The following is a 9,224-nucleotide window of genomic DNA, read 5'->3' as shown; positions in this document are numbered from 1 at the left end:
TGAGGTTTGAACTTAGGATTTTATGTTGAGGTCGGGCGATTTGATGGTATGGAGGTTAGTATATGTTAGCTTCTTTGGGGGGTTGCTCTAATGCAGGCGGATATTAACAAGAGAATAGACAGGAGTACTTGGGGGTAGTTAAGGGCTTAGGTGGACTATAGACCAATTCGTAGTATTCATCTATTTGCATTTAGTAAGTTGTACATAATCTGGGTGGTCATGCTTAAGAGGAAAGATGGGGAAAAGGTAATGAAGCAAACCAAGAAAGAGAGAGGGAGAGAGGAAAGAGAAAAGAATAGAAAAGAAAAAGAAATGATAACAAAAAAATAATAATAAAATGCAGTAAAATAAAAATTACAATTAAATAATAATATAAATATAAAAAAGAAAAAAATTAAAATTAAAAAATTAAAAAAAATTAAAAAATTAAAAAAAAAGGGGGCACTGTTAGGCTTCTATTTTCTTTGCTTCCAGTAGGTGGTGCTGTGCCTTCTGGGCCAAGATTTTGCCCTCCTGCTGTAGGAAACAATCCGTGTGAGGCCGCTCCCTCCTCCCCACCCTGGTGTCTCTCAAAACCTGTTAGCTTAGGTTTATTCCTGGTCTCTAGTCCCCTGGCTTCTCCTGCCAGCCAGGCCTTTCCCAGTGTGATACCTCTTGGCAGTTCAAGCTACACTCTGGGCCTGCAGTTTCCTGGATGTGGAGTGCGGCTTTTGGGAACCAGCACCTTATTGTTTGGATTCCCTCCACTAGCCCCTCCTCCGAGAGCTGGCGAGACAGGTTTCGTTTTTGCTGCTGGGGGGAGGAGGGAGTTGGAGGTCAGGTGCCTTTACCTTTTCCCACGCCTCTATTCACGCTCACCCTGTTAATCACGCCCCCGGAAAGCCAGGGAGAGATTTTATGCGATTTCCCCGCTGTATGGGAGATGGTCTAAATGACACACACCTGTTCTTTCGCTGAATGGGCTGCAATCTGTCAGAAACTGGCGATGGTGACATCATCTCTCCAAGATGGTTGCTGCTGGCTTCCTCGGTGGGCTGTCCGGTGTGGAGGACAGAACTGGACCGCTTCCTTCTCCCGTCTCAAACCCAGAACTCAGCCCGGAGCACAGTGCGGGCACAGCCGGCAGGAGCCCACAGAATCTGCAGCACCGTTTCTCTGCGTTGCTAGCATGCTGTTTCCCGGTGCGCCGCAGTCTCTAGCAGCGGGGCTGGCTGCCGAGCAAGCAGCTTGAATCTCCGGGCGGACAGTTCACTCGCGGTTGAGCCCCAGTAACCGATCCTCGGGCGATGGAAATCCTTCCTCTAGGTTTCGGTGCACCCCAATTTTGCTGGAAATTCCTAACAAGATAGCTTTTGGCCGTTCTAACTCATTATTCACCCGCGCAGTGACGCGGTACACGGGGGTGATGCACTCCATTCACCGCCATTTTCCCTGAGATTGTTCTTGAACTTGCAATCCTCCTGCCTCAGGCTCCCTAGTTGCTGGGATTACTGGTGTGCACCATCATGCCTGGCTTTATTCCTTTTTTTTTAGTAAACCACTGGTGACCCATCTCCCTTACAACCAAAATTCAAATTCTTGTGTTTTAATCAGTTTCAGCTGCTATAAAAATTATACCATCAACTGGTGGCTTAGATCACAAATCTTTAGCTTTTTCACTTCTAGAGGCTGGAAGTCCAAGATCAAGGTGCAGGCAGATCTGGTGTCAAGTGAGGACCCATTTCCTGCTTGGCAGATGGCTATCTTTTCATTATATCCTCACGTAGTATAGAGGAGAAAGCAAGGAGAGGTGGAGCAGGCTCTTGTGTCCCTTGTAATTTGAACACTAATCCCGTTCCCCAGTCACTCTCATAGCTCAATCTCCTGCCCAAAGACCCTGCCTCCTAACGTCATCACACTGGGGGTTAGAATTTTGACATATGGATTTAAGGGGGGATGCAAGCATTCCACCCACAACACCTTGTAGTCAGCTGCACTGTCGGCCAGTGAATGTCCCAACCCCACTCTACCTTTCCTCTGACTTTGTGTCCTGTTACTGTCCATTTTAACCACTGTGCTTCTCAAAATGACCTTGCTATTCCCTGCACTTGCCACAGGATCTTTTCCCCTTTTGTCTTCTCAGTTTCCAGCACCCTATTTTAAACATCTTAAATCCCTAGCTCCACCAATTCTTTCAGTCCTTTTCCATCCTCCCTGATTGAGCTTATCTCCACAGGCATAACCAACTTGTTAATTAGTGATCTCCCCTCACAAGGATGTGAATTCCGTGAAGGCAGGGGTTTTTGTTGTGTGCACATCTGTATTCCCAGGGCCCCAAACAGGGGAATGCTGACTGAATCAGGCCTTTTCCTCCACAGGGACTCACATCCTCCCCCAGGCTCATGGGACAGTTCCCAGACAGGTTTTGAAACTGCCAAGTTTTATTTTGGGCTGTTCTTGTTCCTCCTATGGTCTTTTCAACAGCTCCTCCCTTACCATGATGATCTCTTGGAACATGGTGTCATGGAATTTGATAAAACATCAATGAACTTGGCATCAGTGGGCTTTGATTTATTTTTATCAGAAATAACCTCAGGAAAACATGCTGTCTTTTAGATTTGTTGTTATCGTATAACACATACTAGTGCTTTGGTATTTCTGCAGTTACCAGGACAGAAATGAGAAAAGAAGAGGTCATTGATTTAATCATGATTTACATAATACATTTTATGAGCCCACATAAATTATGCATTGTTGACCTTTAAATTAACTTAGGTTTAATGAGATGGTTTCATTATGTTTAAAGACATCATGTAATTATTTTCTTACGTTCTTTATTATTTTCTAAGCTTATTTATGCTTTGTCCACTGTCAAGGCCCCTGCGTATTGCCTTATTATTGAATTTCTTTTTAGCCATTTTCTGGTTTGAGATTTGCAGAAGTCTCATCTTACTGAGGCATGGCATTACTAAATTGTTTAATTTCCCAGGATACACTACAGTGACTTTCACTTTAATGGAGACCTATTTCCAAAAGAGTTAAACTTGGTGATTTGGAATGAGACTCTTTTCAATTGTTTGCAACAGGAATCTCGATCATCCTAGGTACAAATAGAATGATGAATGTGGAGCAAGCTGAGGTCCAGCCTTGGGCTCTCTGGTGCTGGATCATGAAAATGCAGACTAATTTATGATTGGAAGGTTGAGTTTCATGAGACCCAAGTTCCCCAGAGGATCCTAGCAAGTCTGAAGGGAACAGGGAGATTGAATAGGCTGGACTCTGGCCATATCACATTCATTACATAAGCTCCTCTTTAAAAAAATTATTTAGATATTTAGGGCATTGCTAAGTTTTCTTGATAAAATAGTCATCTTGGTGCTTCAAAAACATCAGTTTAAAAGGTTTGGTACTAGGGGTGCTGGGGTTGTAGCTTAGTGGTAGAGTGCTTGCCTAGCAGGTGTGAGGCACTAGGTTCAATCTTCAGTATCACATTAAAAAAAAAAATATGGTACTGAACCTTGCATGGTGGCACACGCCTATAATCCCAGAGACTTGGGAGGCTAACGTATGAGGATCTTAGTTCAAGGCAGGCTCAGGAACTTAATGAGATCCTATCTCAAAATAAAATCCCCAAGAGACCAAAACAACAACAACAACAAAATCCCCCAAGCCAAAATACAAACCAAAACCAAAACCAACAAACAAAAGCAAAAATAACCTCCCCCCCATCAAGAAAACAAAAACAACAACAACAAATTTGGTACTAGAGTATGAGCATATGAAACACAACAACTGTAAACATTCATTTGTATCATTGGATTTTAGGTTTTGAGTAGTATTCTTCATATAAAATATATGAATTCCTAGGCTAGCCTCAAATTTCTATTTAACCTATAGTGGGATTATAGATGGCACTTCATTGAAAGCAATCTCTGTTTTTGTCTAGTAAAGCATGCAGTATCTGTCATACTGAAAGCTGTTGAAGGTTTGACTTTCCTTCTCTAACCTCAGGAAGCACGATATTTTGATGGAGGAGCTGATTTCCCCATCAGAGTGACTAAGAGCCGTGAGAAAGAAGCATCCACAGGACCCCAGGATCCTTGGAACTGAGTGAAGAAGGAATTTGGTGGGACATATCCATAATGGGGGTCTCTGCCTCATGACATCTGGGCTTCAGCCAGGAAGTCTCAAAAGCTGAGGAAAACTTGATTGCTGGGGTCTGGAAACATCTGGAAGCATCATTACTTGCACGTTTGGTGGGTGATTCTGGGTGATGGCTGGGACGCTTTGTTGGTCATTCCATGTGGTCTCCTGATAGGCTTAGGCTTCCTGAAAGGCTGGCAGCTGGGTTCCACAAGTTAGGAAGTAGAAGCTGTCTCAAGACTTGGACACAGTCACAGTGTCATTTCTGCTGTTTTCTATTGGTTAAGGACTAAAAGAGCCCAGATTCAACATTGACCCACCTTATTTATTTATTTATTTATTTGTTTTTTTAAAAAAGTTATACATGACAGCAGAATCAATTTTGATGTAATTATACATGGAGGAATATATCTTACTCTAGTTAGGATCCCATTTTTTTATGGATGTACATTTTGGTGGGATTTACTGTGTTGTTTTCATATATGAACATGGTTGACCCATCTTTTATTTAGAGGCATGGTAAAGAATTTGGGGGTTCTGTTTTAAAACACCCACCATTTCCTAGATGACAGATGACCGTGTTGCTCAGCGATTAGGAGATTAGGGTGTAGATTTAAGATTACCTGGATTCATGTCTCACTTCCGTTCTTGCAGGCTGTGCAACCTTAGGCAAGTTTACATACTAGAAACTACTGCTCCTCACCAGTAGCCGTTTCTGTTCTCTGCTTCTTCCTGGGAATACTGATGGACTATTTCTCAACTCCTTGCATCTAGATGGGACCCAGAGACTGGTTTTAGATGGTGGGCTCTGAGCAGAAGTGCCACATGTCTCCTCTGGTGGAAGTGGGTAACAACAATGGATTTTCTTACTCTTTCTTCCCTTACCTGTAGCTGGGAGCACCAGGCCAGGTGGCAGACACAGGTGTGGGAGGTGGCAGACTCAATATGGAAAGAATCTGTTTCCTTGAATGCCATAGTAGGTTCTTTCTTTCATGCCACTGCCAACAAGAATATGAGGGAGAGGTCAATCTTTGCAATGCTAAGCCATGAAGTTTGGGGGCTGTTACAGCAGCTCCCCTGTTCTTCATTTTTTTTGGTACTGGGGGTTGAACCCAGGAGCGATTAACCACTGAGCCACATCCCCAGTCCCTTTAAAAAATATTTTTATTTAGAGACAGGGTCTCCTTGAGTTTTTAGTGCTTCACTAACTTGCTGAGGCTGGTTTTGAACTTGTGATCCTCCTGCCTCAGGCTCCCGAAATGCTGGGATTATAGGTATGTGCCACTGTGCCAGGCTCTCAACTATCCTATTCTAATACCTTATCTCAATCTCTCTGAAACTGTTTCCTTATCTGTAGAGTTAGCAGCTAAAACTATCTTTGGGTGCTCTGCAAGGTAAGTGAAATAATTGGACACATGGTGCCTGGTGTATAGCCCGTGCCCCATGAATGTGAGCTGTTGGAATGAGATTATTGGTAAGCGAATGTGCACGCCAGCTAGACAAGGAGCAGCATTGTATAAGTGATAGCCCACTCCATTCTCCTCACCATCATCAGGGTGGCACCTGCCATGCGTTGAGCACCTACTTGGGACAGGCTCTCTCCTAGGGAGGCTTCCCTTGGTCCATTCACTTCCCTGAGGCAGGTGCTGCTAACCTTGATGAGGAGCTGAGGGCTGGAGCCCAGCACTGCTGTTGAGGCCATGGGAGGTCACACAGCCAGCAACACAGACATGCGGGAAAATTTTATGCGTTAGTTTTATCTAAGATAAAAATCTCTCTCCAGCCCCCAAGCCAGACCCTTTACTACAGGGATGACATCACATGTATTTCTGGAAATTTGACACTTCCCTAAGGAAGAAAAAACGAGGCCCCATCTGCTTTCCTTCTCCATGGGGAAGCACTATTTTTTCCTGTTTTGAGATGTTCTCTACACCATGTTGTAAGGATCTACTTTATAAATTAATCCTGTGGCTTACAGCTTGGCCCCAGATGTGGAAGGCCAGGCTTCCTTCCCTATCCTGGGGTCCTGTGTTTCTCTCTTGTGTTTGGAGGCTGCAGAGGCTTCATGGAGTCAGCTAGTGGAAAAACTGAGAAGGATCCCAAGAACACAGCTCAAGTCCCAATCCTGCAGTCTCCCTTTAGCTCAAGGCCTCCTGTGGGGACAGCAGAAAATTAAAAGTGCTCTCAAAGACATGATAGCCCGCGGAGGGATTAGAACTCCAAAGTGGCTTTTCCTCCTTTCCCTGTGGAACTTGCCAGAAGCACCATCCATTTCTTCATTTCTTTGGGGAGCAGAGGAAGATTTGTTTAGGATGCCACAGGAATTAGCAAGCTTTCAACTTCTGAGGTGTTTGTACTTAAATTGCAGATACATGTTAAGTATCCCTAAAATCTAGAATCCAAAATGCTTCAAAATCTGAAACATTCTGAGCATTCTGATATGACAAATGGAGAATTCCACACCTAACCACAAGTGAACGGTCTCAGTCAAAACACAGGTGTATGAAAAATATTGCATAAAACTACGTTAGGCTGTGTGTACAAGGTGTATATGAAACATAAGTGAATTTTGCATTTAGACTTGGGTCCCATCCCCAAGATATCTCATTATGTATTTGCACGTGTTCCAAAAATAATAAAAAAAAGAAATTTGAAACACTTCAGGTCCTGAGCATTTTGGATAAGGGATACTCACTCAGTCTCTTCTAGATTTACTAGATTAACCAGTTTTCCTAGATTAAACAATAGTTGGTTTCTCTTCACAATTACATTTTTTTTGTTTCCTTCTTCCATCTTTTGAGATATCAGTTTAGATTTTAGCAATTAAACCCACCTCCCTTTGTCCAGTAGATCTGTATGTATTGATCTGGTTATTAGCACAGAGGGAATGTCTTTGGGTTGCCTTTGCTTTTATAGACATTTGTACTTGAAAACACTTGCAGTGTGTTTTCTAACTCATGACAACAGGGTTTCTATAAGCCAGAATTTACAATATGTTTTACTTCTACTGCCTGGCATTCATTTCTAAACACAAAAATTTACTTTTCTTTAACAGGTTGTTTCTTTCTCCAGGGCAATGTATAAGGCAGGATGGATAAAACCAACTCTCATACTGAAGATGATTTTTGAAATATCCATGAATATTTTCAGGAAACTAAACCTCGCTCACTCAGTGCTGGAACAATGAGTAAACTTTGTTTTCTCCTACAGGAGAAAATATTTTCTGCAACAAAACATTATGTTTAAAAAAATCTGTAATGTGATTAGAGACGAAAATATCCATTTTTCTTTGTGGTTGTTTAACAAACTGACACGAGATGGCGCCAGAGAGCTGGCGAGGAGATGGCTTGACTCAGCTAAGAAAGACCCTTTAAAAGAGCGTCCTGGGGGAACCGTGGAGGGTTCCTGAGAGAGGGTGTCCTTGGTGCTGCCGGGTAGGAGGAGCCAGCAGCCTCTCTCTGCTCATCCTTCCAGACTCAGCTGTTTCCACGAAAATGTTGCAGAAGCTTCCCACAAACTTTGCCTTCCAGGACCATATTGAATACACAGGAGGTGGCTTTGAGGTTGGCCTTGAGCAGTAGATGGAGGAGGAAGAAGAAAAGGAGCTGCTTTCTAAGACTGCTGCAGAAGGACTACCTGGCCAGCAGTGCCTCTGAGGAATAGACCAAGCACGTGGTGAAGGAGTCTTTGCTTTCAGGTGGCCATGCCAAAGATGGGGAGGACAGGGGATGCCCAGAGGGAAGGTGGAGTGGAAGTAGAAGCTAAGCAATTGTTCTGGGAACTCTTATCATCCCCAGGAATCTACCTGGAGTTCACTTATCCTCTCTGGGCCCTAAGTTCTTCAACCAAAAAATGGAGAATTTGGTTTTTAAAAAACTGTGGTGGAGGAGCTGGGGATATAGCTCAGTTGATAGAGTGCTTGCCTTGCATGCACAAGGCCCTGAGTTCGATCCCCAGCACCTCCTCAAAAAAAAATCATGGTGGAAATCAGACATTATTACCCTATGTACGTATATGATTATATGACTTGTGTAACTCTACTTCATGTATAAGCGGAAGAATGAGAAGTTATACTCCATTTATGTTTGATGTGTCAAAATGCATGCTACTGTCATGTATAACTAATTAGAATAGAAAAATTATGGTGGAGATACACACACACACACACACACATACACACCAATCAATCACAAACTCTACCAGTGCAACCATTTTTAGTGTACCGTTCAGTGGTTTTGAGCACACGTATAATGTGCAACTGTCTCCATCATCTATCTCAGAACTTTATCTTGCAAAGCAGAGATTTTTCCCTGTTAAACACCACTCCCGTTTTCCTCCCCCCCATCCCCTGGCAACCACTGTTCTATTTTCTGTCTCTATAAATTTGACTAGTCAACCTGACAACTTGCGGTCCCTCCTATGAGTGGAATCACACAGTATCAATCTGTTGTCCAGCTGTCACCACCATCTCCCTTTAGAGCTTAGACATCTCCCCAAACTGGAACCCATTAGGATCACTTAGGAACAGACAGATGGGGACACCTGGGTGGCACTGGAGCTCTGATCTGCTCAGCACACCTTCCTCTGCCAGAGGCTCCTCCCAGGCAGGCAGAGTCACTGACTCGGGAGTAGGAGCTGGCGGGCTTCACAGAGACAAGTGCTGTCAGTACAGGGAAGGATGCTTGGAGGAAATGGGACGCCTCAGACTTCGCGGCTTGTTTTCCCCCTTTGCAATTTGAACAGAGCAAGAAGTATTTTTGAACCAGAATTCAAGGAGTTCACCGAGGAGTCAGGAAGCTTCAGAGCAGAGAAAGCCCAGGGCTGGCCACCAGTCCCTTTTTCTTCCAAGGAGCCAGAAACCTTTTAGGATGATTGGGTTTTGGATTCGGGCCAGGTGGTTTCTGTTTACAGTGCAGGAACAATTGTAAAGGAAGAGATCCTATCTCCACTGGTCAATTAGAGAGTAGCAGAAACAGTCCTGCTCATTGAAGGCTTGAGCTGGCAGCCAGGCTGCTGGGGCGGGGAGCAGAGAGGAAAGGGGAGGGCTGGCCAGGAGGAATGGTAGAGCCAGGACCCAGCTGGGGAGCTTTGCAGGGACTGGG

At 43.9% G+C, this 9,224-nt stretch overlaps 1 long non-coding RNA gene across 1 annotated transcript; it reads left to right on the top strand.

Moving 5' to 3' along the window:
- The first annotated feature begins 3,915 nt into the window (after positions 1-3,915).
- On the top strand, positions 3,916-8,263 carry LOC125612522. The gene is made up of 2 exons (XR_007342948.1): positions 3,916-4,235; positions 7,178-8,263. It is a non-coding gene; the product is annotated as an uncharacterized LOC125612522 (long non-coding RNA).
- Positions 8,264-9,224: the final 961 nt, after the last annotated feature.

This window comes from Marmota marmota, unplaced genomic scaffold (assembly GCF_001458135.2).
Source record: "Marmota marmota marmota unplaced genomic scaffold, marMar, whole genome shotgun sequence".
NCBI classification, from domain to species: domain Eukaryota; kingdom Metazoa; phylum Chordata; class Mammalia; order Rodentia; family Sciuridae; genus Marmota; species Marmota marmota.
The sequence above is the reverse complement of the archived record's forward strand: the minus strand, read 5'-3'. Positions and strand labels throughout refer to the sequence as shown.